This window comes from Hyla sarda, chromosome 3, assembly GCF_029499605.1.
Source record: "Hyla sarda isolate aHylSar1 chromosome 3, aHylSar1.hap1, whole genome shotgun sequence".
NCBI classification, from domain to species: Eukaryota; Metazoa; Chordata; class Amphibia; order Anura; family Hylidae; genus Hyla; species Hyla sarda.
In genome coordinates this window covers 415,672,960-415,685,459 of record NC_079191.1, presented here as the reverse complement: position 1 = coordinate 415,685,459, position 12,500 = coordinate 415,672,960, and the positions used below count along the sequence as shown (strand labels likewise).

The 12,500-nt window shown below is 43.6% G+C and overlaps 1 protein-coding gene across 2 annotated transcripts in view; it reads right to left on the bottom strand.

Annotated features, from left to right (window-relative positions):
- RPS6KC1 (ribosomal protein S6 kinase C1) overlaps nucleotides 1–12,500 on the bottom strand; it is a 179,658-nt gene that overhangs the window by 126,481 nt on the left and 40,677 nt on the right. The gene's annotated exons all lie outside the window — the stretch shown is intronic.

Here is a 12,500-nt window from a genome sequence, read left to right as displayed (position 1 = left end):
GGGGGGGACTTGATCTGTACAATGTTTAGGTGGGTGGTACATGTCACAGAAACATCCACATGATGCCAGGAGCCAAGGTGTCTCCTCTTCAGGTAAGTGACACACATGCACCCGGCCATTCACATGATGTAAAGCAAGATCCATCAGACAAAGCCGCCTTCTCCCATTGCTCTATGGTCCAGTTCTGATGTCCCCTGTAGACACTTCTGTCAGTGGCCAGGGGTCAGCATGGGCACTATACAGCCCCATACACTATGTTCCCCTGTGTTCATGCCGCTGTACAGAACACTGATGAGACCTCACTTGGAGTATTGTGCGCAGTACTGGAGGCCGTATCTCCAGAAGGATATAGATACTCTAGAGAGAGCTCAGAGAAGATACTAATCTAGTACATGGATTGCAGGATAAAACTTACCAGGAAAGGATAAAGGACCTTAACATGTATAGAAGAAAGAAGAGACAGAGGGGATAAGATAGAAACTTTTATATACATAAAGGGAATCAACACGGTAAAGGAGGAGAGAAGATTTATATAGAAGAAGAAGAACTACCACAAGAGGACATAGTGTTATATATAGAGGGGAAAGGTTTCTGCAGAAATATCAGGAAGTATTACTTTACTGAGAGAGTAATGGATGCATGGAATAGCCTTCCTGCAGAAGTGGTCGCTGCAAATACAGTGAAGGAGTTTAAGCATGCATGGGATAAGCATAAGGCTATCCTCCATATAAGATAGGGATATGTATAAGGCTATCCTCCATATAAGATAGAGATAGGCATAAGGCTATCCTTCATATAAGATAGGGATAAGCATAAGGCTATCCTCCATATAAGATAGGGATATGTATAAGGCTATCCTCCATATAAGATAGAGATAGGCATAAGGCTATCCTTCATATAAGATAGGGATAGGCATAATGCTATGCTTCATATAAGATAAGGATAGGCATAATGCTATACTTCATATAAGATAAGGATAGGTATAAGGCTATTCTTCATAGATAGGGATAGGCATAAGGCTATTCTTCATATAAGATAGGGATAGGTATAAGGCTATCCTTCATATAACATAGGGATAGGCATAAGGCTATCCTTCATATAAGATAGGGATAGGCATAATGCTATGCTTCATATAAGATAAGGATAGGCATAAGGCTATCCTTCATATAAGATAGGGATAGGTATAAGGCAATCCTTCATATAAGATAGGGATAGGCATAAGACTATGCTTCATATAAGATAGTGATAGGTATAAGGTTATCCTTCATATAAGATAGAGATAGGCATAAGGCTATCCTTCATATAAGATAGGGATAGGCATAAGGCAATCCTTCATATAAGATAGGGATAGGCATAAGACTATGCTTCATATAAGATAGAGATAGGCATAAGGCTATCCTTCATATAAGATAGAGATAGGCATAAGGCTATCCTTCATATAAGATAGGGATAGGCATAAGGCTATTCTTCATATAAGATAGGGATAGGCATAAGGCTATTCTTCATATAAGATAGGGATAGGTATAAGGCTATCCTTCATATAAGATAGGGATAGGCATAAGGCTATCCTTCATATAAGATAGGGATAGGCATAAGACTATGCTTCATATAAGATAGTGATAGGTATAAGGCTATCCTTCATATAAGATAGGGATAGGTATAAAGCTAATCTTCATATAAGATAGGGATAGGTATAAGGCTATCCTTCATATAAGATAGGGATAGGCATAAGGCTATCCTTCATATAAGATAGGGATAGGCATAAGGCTATCCTTCATATAAGATAGGGATAGGCATAAGGCTATCCTTCATATAAGATAGAGATAGGCATAAGGATATTCTTCATATAAGATAGGGATAAGCATAAGGCTATCCTTCATATTAGATAGGGATAGGCATAAGGCTATGCTTCATAAAAGATAGTGATAGGTATAAGGTTATCCTTCATATAAGATAGAGATAGGCATAAGGCTATCCTTCATATAAGATAGGGATAGGCATAAGGCTATCCTTCATATAAGATAGGGATAGGTATAAGATTATCCTTCATATAAGATAGGGATAGGCATAAGGCTATCCTTGATATAAGATAGGGATAGGTATAAGGATATCCTTCATATAAGATAGGGATAGGCATAAGACTATCCTTCATATAAGACAGCGATAGGCTTAAGGCTATCCGTCATATAAGATAGGTATAAGGCTATCCTTCATATAAGATAGAGATAGGTATAAGGCTATCCTTCATATAAGATAGGGATAGGCATAAGGCTATTCTTCATATAAGATAGGGATAGGTATAAGGCTATGCTTCATAAAAGATAGTGATAGGTATAAGGTTATCCTTCATATAAGATAGAGATAGGCATAAGGCTATCCTTCATATAAGATAGGGATAGGCATAAGGCTATCCTTCATATAAGATAGGGATAGGTATAAGATTATCCTTCATATAAGATAGGGATAGGCATAAGGCTATCCTTGATATAAGATAGGGATAGGTATAAGGATATCCTTCATATAAGATAGGGATAGGCATAAGACTATCCTTCATATAAGACAGCGATAGGCTTAAGGCTATCCGTCATATAAGATAGGTATAAGGCTATCCTTCATATAAGATAGAGATAGGCATAAGGCTATCCTTCATATAAGACAGGGTCAGGGACTATTGATAGGATTCATAGTATTGGGCAGACTAGATGGGCCAAATGGTTCTTATCTGCCGACACGTTCTATGTTTCTCTATGTTACCATATTTCTTTCTACCATAACCAGCAGGAACTATTTCAGCAGTCTGCTCTACAGCAGCTTCTCTGAGGGATTCCGACCAGACAGGCAGAGCAGCCTTTACTCCCAACACACATCAATGTGTCTTCTGTGTTCAGGATCCTGTCCCTGGTCCCCATTTGTCCTTCCTTGGATCACTTTTGGTAGGTACTAAGTACTACACACTGGGAACACCCCCACAAGACTGGATGTTCTGAAGATGCTCTGACCCTGGAATTTAAATATCACAATATGACCATTGTCATAGTCGTTAACCTTAAAGGGGTACTCCGCCCCTAGACATCTTATCCCCTATTCGAAGGGTAGGGGATAAGATGTCTGATGGTGGGGGGTTCCGCCACTGGGGACCCCCGCAATCTCTATGTTGCATACAACGTTCGTTTAGAGCGTCGGGTGCAGCACCGGAGGCTCATGACATCATGGCCACACCCCCCTCAATGCAAGTCTATGGGAGGGGGCGTGACGGACGTCACGCCCCCTCCCATAGACTTGCATTGAGGGGGCATGACTGTGACATCACGAGCCTCTGCCCTGCATTGTCAGATATCCGGCATGGAGCGAAGTTCGCTCTGTGCACCAGATGTCTTGGATGCCACAGTTGAGATCGCAGGGGTCCCTGGCGGCAAGACCCCCGCGATCAGACATCTTATCCCCTATCCTTTGGATAGGGAATAAGATGTCTAGAGGCGGAGTACCCCTTTAATATATCCTATGTTCTAACAGATGCCATTGCCATGAGATTATCAATGTTGTTTATTTCATCTTTCAGTGGATGTAAATGGGCACTGTCCAGGAGAAAAACCTTAGAAATGTTAAGGACGTTTTCTCCCGATCCTGCACCGCGTGACTGAGAAGGTCACATAATGCAAGTCTATTGGTTTGAGTCCCATAGACAAAGAATGGGGAAAGGGGCGCTCAGCCACGAACTTGTCTCTGCTCATTCTAGCGATGGGTCAGACCACGACCAGTAATAACTTGTGCCATGTCTCTAGGACATATTAGTCTCAGGGATAATGTCCGCCTACAAGATTGTCCACAGCTTCAATACTGATCTGGTCCTCCCCGCTGGTCTTTAGTTGGCTGTAGTGATGGTGTAACTATATACCCATGTGACAGCTGCAGCCAATCACTGCCCTCATGGGTTATGCCAGTGATTGGCTGCAGTGATCATGTGGATATACAGGCTCACATACAGGATCACAACAGCCAAATATAAAGAACAGCAGGGAACACCAGGGCGACAGCACTGGAGCCACAGTGGAATTACCAGGTTGGTGATGGATGTTTTGTTATTTTATAGCATGTCCCCCCCCCCCTTTTTTGCCGAATTTTGGATGTTTGAACCCCCCCCCCCCCCCTTTAAAGGGGTATTCCAGGATTTTTTTTTATTTGACTATGCTACAGTGGCTGTAAAGTTAGTGTAGTTAATAATATCGTGTCTGTACCTGTGTGTGACGGTTTTCTAACAATTCTTCTGTGATTTTCACCCCAATATTTATTTTTAACAGCATACAAAATGAGTACATCTTGGGTTTGTGCGTATTGCCTCTATATATCAGGGGTACAGGGGGGATCCTAGGTTTCTAGCCTGTAGTGGTAGGACAGGAATCCTGTGGTCCAGATCCTGTATAGTAGCAATGGTTCTAAGAGGAAAAAAGCAATGCGGTGGCACTACAGTCATGGATCAGACTTGAAGATTACGAGGATCAATACATTTTATTGATACCTTCCTATGAGCCCCCGTTGGTCCGGCACAGGCCTCACGGTCCGGCAGTGCTGACCTCATTCCACTTCCTGGGGACGGGGATGCAGCAGAGCTGTCGGTGTATCACCGGCCGCAATGATGTCCCGCCCTGTGATAGGCTGAGCGCACTGTCATGTAAGGAGCTCTGGCCGGCTTCTTACATGACAGTGGGCTCAGCCTATCACGGGCCGGGGCGGGACATCTCTGCAGCCAGTGATATGCAGACGGCTCTGCGGCATCCCCGTCCCCAGGACGTGGAATGTGGTCAGCACTGCCGAACCGTGAGGCCTGTGCCGGACCAACGGGGGCTCGTAGGAAGGTATGTATGAGTTTATTTTGTTTATTTTTGAGGCCCGGGCACGGGAATGTATAAAAGTGTACCACTACAGTTGTCCTTTAATGGAAAACCGTCAGCTTGCTCCCCCGCACTAACCAGCAGTACTGGCTAATCAGTTTGATGCTTACTGTGCCAGGATCTGCCCGGCCATTGTGCAGATATCTTTGTTTATCCCTATATGCTAATGAAGTGCTAACTGGCACAGGCGGCGTTAACTGGCACTCTGAAATCACCGCCGCCGGCCGCAGCGCCGCCCAGCTCATCAATATTCCTCCCCTCCCTCCGCCTCTCCCTCTTCTTCCCGCTCTGTAATGAAGAGGGAGAGGCAGAGGGAGGGGAGGAATATTGATGAACTGGGCAGCGCTGCGGCCGGCGGTGGTGACGTCAGAGTGCCAGTTAACGCCGCCTGTGCCAGTTAGCACTTCATTAGCATATAGGGATAAACGAATATAGCGGCAGAACGGCCAAGCGGATCCTGGCACGGTAAGCATCAAACTGATCAGCGTCCCCCGCACTACCAGCCAGTACCACTGGTTAGTGCGGGGGGAGCAAGCTGACAGTTTTCCTTTAAAAGGGGTACTCTGCTGCTCAGTGTTTGGAACAAACAAGCTCCCGACGCCGGCTCCGGTGTTTGGAAAAGTTTGTTCTAAACGCTGAGCAGTGAAGTACCCTTTTAAAGAAAAAGAGCCTGTGGCCTCTCTCTCTCTGTTTATTTAAATTTTTAAAGTAAATGCATTAAACGGAATGTGTTAGCAAATGTGATTTTTTTTTTTTCGAAAGGTAAAATATTTTATCTTTTTTTTTATTTTTTTATTTTTTTATATTTTTGGAAATATTTAAAAAAATGTTTTACTTGTCACAAAATATGAAAAATTAAAGCGCAACTGTCATGAACTTTTACTGCAATAACCTGCACACAGCATGTGTACTGTGTGCCGGTGGTTTGTATAACAACCTTTCTACCTAATAGTTTGCGGCTTTTATTACCCTAAAAAAGGCTTTTTATAAAAGCCACGGACAGTCGGGTAGGCTTGGTGCGAGGTCTGCAATGCCTGCCGCCAGCCACGCCCACCGACTGTAATTCAGCACTGGGACTCTGTGTGATTGACACACAGGTCCCAGCGCATGCGCCGTTCACTTCTTCTAACGTGCGCGCCACTGCGCAGGCGCCCTGAGTAGAAAGACGGCAGCGGGAGCGAGCACTCACAAGCATTATACGCAGCGGCGCACACATTAGAAGAAATGAATTGCGCATGCGCTGGGACCTGTGTGTCCCAGCGCTGAATTACAGTCGGTGGGCGGGGCATCACGGACCTCGTGCCACACCTACCCGACTGTCCGTGGCTTTCATAAAAAGCTTTTTTTTAGGGTAATAAAAGCCGGAAACTATTAGGTAGAAAGGTTGTTATAAAAACCACCTGCACACAGTACACATGCTGTGTGCAGGTTATTGCAGAAAAAGTTCATGACAGTTGTGCTTTAAATAATAACTTGTCATATATCCCACTGTTGACCAGCAGAGGGAGCTAACATGAGGAATCTGGTGAAAGCAACTTGTCTGGCTGCTGCAAATTACGACTTGATACGTATGATTCCATAGACAACTGGGTGTTAACATTTAGGGGCTTGTCAGGCATAGTAAACTTTGATTGGATTATATGACCCCCCTACTGGTAACACCCAGTTGGCTATTAATTATCATAAAGTTCTAGTTAGAATAAAAGTTTAAAGGACAACTGCAGCGCAATATACACTTATCCCCTATCTACAAGATGACACTGCCTCCCCGCCTCTCCCATAGAGATGTATGGAGGAGGCGTGACGGCCGCAGCGTCATGCTGCGGCCACCACGCCCCCTGCACGGGAGAGCCACGGCACAGCCGCGGCCCCGTACAGGAGATCGCCGGGGGCCCCAGCGTTCGGACCCCCCCCGCGATCAAACACTTATCCCCTATCTTGTAGATAGGGGATAAGTGTATATTGCGCTGCAGTTGTCCTTCAACGGCACAACACAGAGCTATAAGAAAAGAGGATCCAGAATTGTTATATATATATATATATATATATATGTGTGTGTATACCAAAACAAACAGGTCAGAAGTAGAGATGAGCAAACTTACAGTAAATTCGATTCGTCACAAACTTCTCAGCTCAGCAGTTGCTGACTTTTCCTGCATAAATTAGTTCAGCTTTCCGGTGCTCCGGTGGGCTGGAAAAGGTGGATACAGTCCTAGGAAAGAGTCTCCTAGGAATGTATCCACCTTTTCCAGCCCACGGGAGCACCTGAAAGCTGAACTAATTTATGCAGGAAAAGTCAGCAACTGCCGAGCCGAGAAGTTCGTGACGAATCGAATTTACTGTAAGTTCGCTCATCTCTAGTCAGAAGCTACCACAGTTCCTCTTTATAGGACTCCAGACATAACGTATACAGTGGTCCCTCAAGTTACAATATTAATTGGTTCCAGGACGACCATTGTATGTTGAAACCATTGTATGTTGAGACCAGAACTCTATGGAAACCTGGTAATTGGTTCTAAAGGCACAAAAAAGTCATCCAAAAATAGGAAAAAGTGAGGATAAAAGGGGTATTCCAGGAAAAAACTTTTTTATATATATATCAACAGGCTCCAGAAAGTTAAACAGATTTGTTAATTACTTCTATTAAAAAATCAGTATTTATGAGCTTCTGAAGTTAAGGTTGTTCTTTTCTGTCTACGTGCTCTCTGATGACATCTCTGCTTGTCTCGGGAACCAGTTTAGAAGAGGTTTGCTATGGGGATTTGCTTCTAAACTGGGCGGTTCCCGAGACACGCGTCATCAGAGAGCACTTAGACGGAAAAGAACAACCTTAACTTCAGAAGCTCATAAGTACTGAAAGGATTAACATTTTTTAATAGAAGTAATTTACAAATCTGTTTAACTTTCTGGAGCCAGTTGATATATGAAAAAAAAGTTTTTTCCTGGAATACCCCTTTAAAGAAAATAAGTAGATAACAAATATAGATAAAACAAGTCCTTGGGAGCTGTAAGCTGTAAATCACTGTCTATGTCAGTGTTTCCCAAGCAGGGAGCCCCCAGCTGTTGCAAAACTACAACTCCCAGCATGCTGGGAGTTGTAGTTTTGCAACAGCTGGGGGCACCCTGCTTTGAAATCACTGGTCTATGTAGAGGACAGGAGCTTCTTCAGGGTCCTGTACAGAACACACAATGTCCTAAAAAAGTAACAAGGAGTCACCCTCACCTGGTGTCCAAAAGAGCAGCTAACCCTGGTACAGGTAAAGAGTACAGAACATGTAATACCTCCCTGTACTGTAGGGGGCGCTACCGGACACCAGGCAGTGCATACGCTTCAGTAATACAGGGGTTTTACCAGTGAATGCCCATTCTGATTGGTCGGTTCTTTCAGCCATTGACCTGTTTCACAGATCTGGACTGTCTGTACATTGTATGTTGAGTCTGGTTTCAACTTACAATGGTCCAGAAAAGACCATTGTATGTGGAAACTATTGTATGTTGAGGCCATTGTAAGTTGAGGGATCACTGTACCCACTGTTATGCCCAGTGCACGGCCTCCCACATACACCTTCCTGCCCCACTCAAGCCGCACACTAATTCCAATCTCACCACAAAATACAATTAATACGGCTCCCAAAAGGTATTAAAGAGTTAAATGAGACATAACAACAACGGCAGATGTTCCCGTGTTTTTTGCGGCAAAAAAAAAAATTGGAAGTGTGTTTTCGTGTCTTGCACATCCACAACATTATAAAGCAACCGAACGATCCTTCATAAAAATGCCATTTACTTGCCCTGCAAAATTAGCAGCTGATTAATTCAGATTCTGTAGATTATTGCGGGTCACCATTGACAGCTGTATTATGTGCAATCATTGGCGCTGAGTGCCACAACACTTAATTGGCACTGTCACTTAAGGAAAAACAAAAAAAAATTAAACGAGGGGAAAAAAAGGAAAAAAAAAATACAAAAAAAATAAAAAAACAGGTATTCATTTTTCAAGTGTTTTGGAGGCCGGTTTGAATACTGTTAACATTGCAAATTTGCATCTCTCAATCACAGATGTTTCCCGGATTCTGACACTAAATTCCAGATATTTATGCATTAGAATCATCAGAGCGGCCGAATCGGGGAAACGAGAAATGACAACGTATGGCAATACTGCCACCAAGAGGCCAGAGGAGGAGCTGCATGCTATTTTCCCATAGATTTATGGATTACCATTATTTATATCAGAGGTAAACAAGCTCTGGCCTGCAATGACATACAGTGCAACTAGAGATGAGCGAACTTACAGTAAATTCGATTCGTCATGAACTTCTCGGCTCGGCAGTTGATGACTTTTCCTGCATAAATTAGTTCAGCTTTCAGGTGCTCCGGTGGGCTGGAAAAGGTGGATACAGTCTTAGGAAAGAGTCTCCTAGGACTGTATCCACCTTTTCCAGCCCACGGGAGCACCTGAAAGCTGAACTAATTTATGCAGGAAAAGTCATCAACTGCCGAGCAGAGAAGTTCGTGACGAATCTAATTTACTGTAAGTTCGCTCATCTCTAAGTGCAAGCCCCAACCGTCAAGAGCACCGCGCGCTGGGGGGAATGGATCATATAAGGGGTTATCCAGGAAAAAACTTTTTATACATATCAACTGGCTCCAGAAAGTTAAACAGATTTGTAAATTACTTCTATTAAAAAATCTTAATCCTTTCAGTACTTATAAGCTTCTGAAGTTAAGGTTGTTCTTTTCTGTCTAAGTGCTCTCTGATGACACCTGTCTCGGGAACCGCCCAGTTTAGAAGAGGTTTGCTCTAAACTGGGCGGTGTCATCAGAGAGGATTTAGACAGAAAAGAACAACCTTAACTTCAGAAGCTTATAAGTGCAATGTAAAGTATAGGACAGTGGTCTACAACCTGCGGACCTCCAGATGTTGCAAAACTACAACACTCAGCATGCCCGGACAGCCATTGGCTGTCCGGGCATGCTGGGAGTTGTAGTTTTGCAACATCTGGAGGTCCGCAGGTTGAAGACCACTGGTATTGGAGGTTATACTCACATGTCCCCGCCGCTCCGGACCGTCACCGCTCGTCACCGCTGCCCGGGATGTTGTAGTCCATCGCTGTCGCCGCATCCCCGGGGTGTCCCCGACGCTCCAGCAAGGCCTCTGCTTCCCCGGCATCTGCGCTCTCCGTCGCCGCCATCACGTCGCTATGCACACCGCTCCTATTGGATGACGGGACGGCGTGCGCGGTGATGACGATGGAGAGCGCCGACGATGCAGGGGATCCCGAAGAGGACGCGCCGGAGCCCTGAGGACAGGTAAGTGATCGTCAGCGGACCACACGGGGCACCGTAACCGGCTATCCGGTGGCAGCTGAAGCAGTCTGCGCTGCCGGATAGCCGTTTATGCGATGGCCCCGACATACAAAAGCATCGTATGTTGATGCTGCCTCTGAGAGACCATCGCATGTTGAAATTATCGTATGTCGGGGCCATTGTAGGTCGGGGGGGGGGGGGGGGGGGGGGTCACTGTACAACCGTATATATATATATATATATATATATATATATATATATATATATATATATATATACACACCTCTGTGCGGTTTTAAACCATATACGGTTTGAAAACGTATGTCCGGTTGTATACGGTTTTAATATGTTTTTTGTAAAAAAAAAAAAAAAAAAAAACGGATACGGTTTTATGTTTGTCCTTAATTAAATTAAGTTCTTCTTGTTCTATTTGTGGAAAGAACTTTGCAATGTGCACTGTGCGTGTGCAAACTGCAAAACCGTATTGTACAAACCGGATGGAACCGTACGCACATACGGTTCAATACGGTTCCCATACGTTTTTTTTTTAAACGTATATGGATTGTATCCGTTTTTTCACCCGGACATAAAACGTAGTAGACTACGATTTTGTGTACGGGAGAAAAAAAAAAAAAAAGATAAAACCATAAAAAGATGCAAAATGTACACAACTGGATGCTACGTTTGGCATACGGTTTTCTATGAAATGTCTATACATACGGTTTGAACACGGTTCCATACTTTTTTTCCCCCTGAAACCGGACACGGGAACCATATTGCAAAAAGAATTTTTTTGTCTATATTTTAGTTTTTTGTATTGTGGGAGCTGATCTTTTATATCTGCGACCTGGGGACCCTCTTTGACTATTATGCATTCCCATAGGGTTGAGTGTAGTAGGTTTTTATATTGTATCCTCCACTCTGATATATTCATGGGTTTTCAAGTGGTTTTAAATGTCTGCAAAATTTTTTGTGATTAATGTGACTTTTTTTTTATAAATTTCAGACGTTTTTTTTTCTCTTTTCATAACATGGATCGGGGGTAGGCAAGTATCGGTATAATCAGTGTCCCCTGCACTTATCTGTTGGTACAGGCGGGTAACGTGGGAGACACTGATTCTAATGATACGGGTGACAGTTTTCCCTTTAAGGGTCTATTCACACGTACAGTATTCTGCAGAGATTTGATGCGCAGGATTTGAAGCGGTGCTCAGTCATTCAGTTTACATTGAAATCTGCAGCAGAAAATCCTGCGCATCAAATCTGCACAGAATACTGTACGTGTGAATAGACCATAAAAATAAATAAATAACTAAACATGACGCTGCAAATGGTATTCAGCATAGGTAACCTGTATGAGGCTCAGGTGCATTACCAGACACAGACCATGCACAATCCCCTTTAACCCCATAACGACCAAGGACGTATATTTACGTCCTTGGCCGGCTCCCGCAATATAACGCGGGGTCACGCGGTGACACTGTGTCATATCGGGTCGGTCCCAGCATGTAACTCATGCCAGGACCCGGAGCTAATAGGGCGCGGCAGCGATCGTGGTGCTGCACGCTATTAACCCTTTAGACGTGGCGTTCAAAGTTGAACGCCGCATCTAAAACTAAAGTAAAAGCTTCCTGGCTGCTCAGTAAGGCTGATCGGGACCACCGCAGTGAAAATGCAGTGTCCCGATCAGCTAGGACGTGAGCGGAGGTCCTCTCACCTTCCTCCGGCACGTCCGTTCGGCGATTGATTGCTCCAAGCCTGAAATGCAGGCTTGATCAATCGACCACCGATAACACTGATCAATGCAAAGCTATGGCTTTGCAGTGATCAGTGTATAAGATCAGTGTGTGCAGTGTTATAGTCCCCTATGGGAGCTATAACACTGCAAAAAAAAAAGTGTAAATAAAAGTCCAAATCACCCTTTGCCATAAAAACAAAAAACAAAATATGTATATAAAAATAAATATATACATATGTGGTATCGCCGTGTGCATAAATGTCCGAACTATAAAAATATTTCATTAATTAAACCGCACGGTCAATGGCGTGCGCGCAAAAAAATTCCAAAGTCCAAAATAACTTATTTTTGGTCACTTTTTATATCATGAAAAAAATGAATAAAAAGCGATCAAAAAGTCCGATCAATACAAAAATGGTACCGATAAAAACTGCAGATCACGTGCAAAAAGTAAGCCCTCATACCGCCCCCTACGTGGTAAAATAAAAAAGTTATAGGGGTCAGAAGATGACAATTTTAAACGTATAAATTTTCCTGCATGTAGTTATGATTTTTTCCAGAAGTCC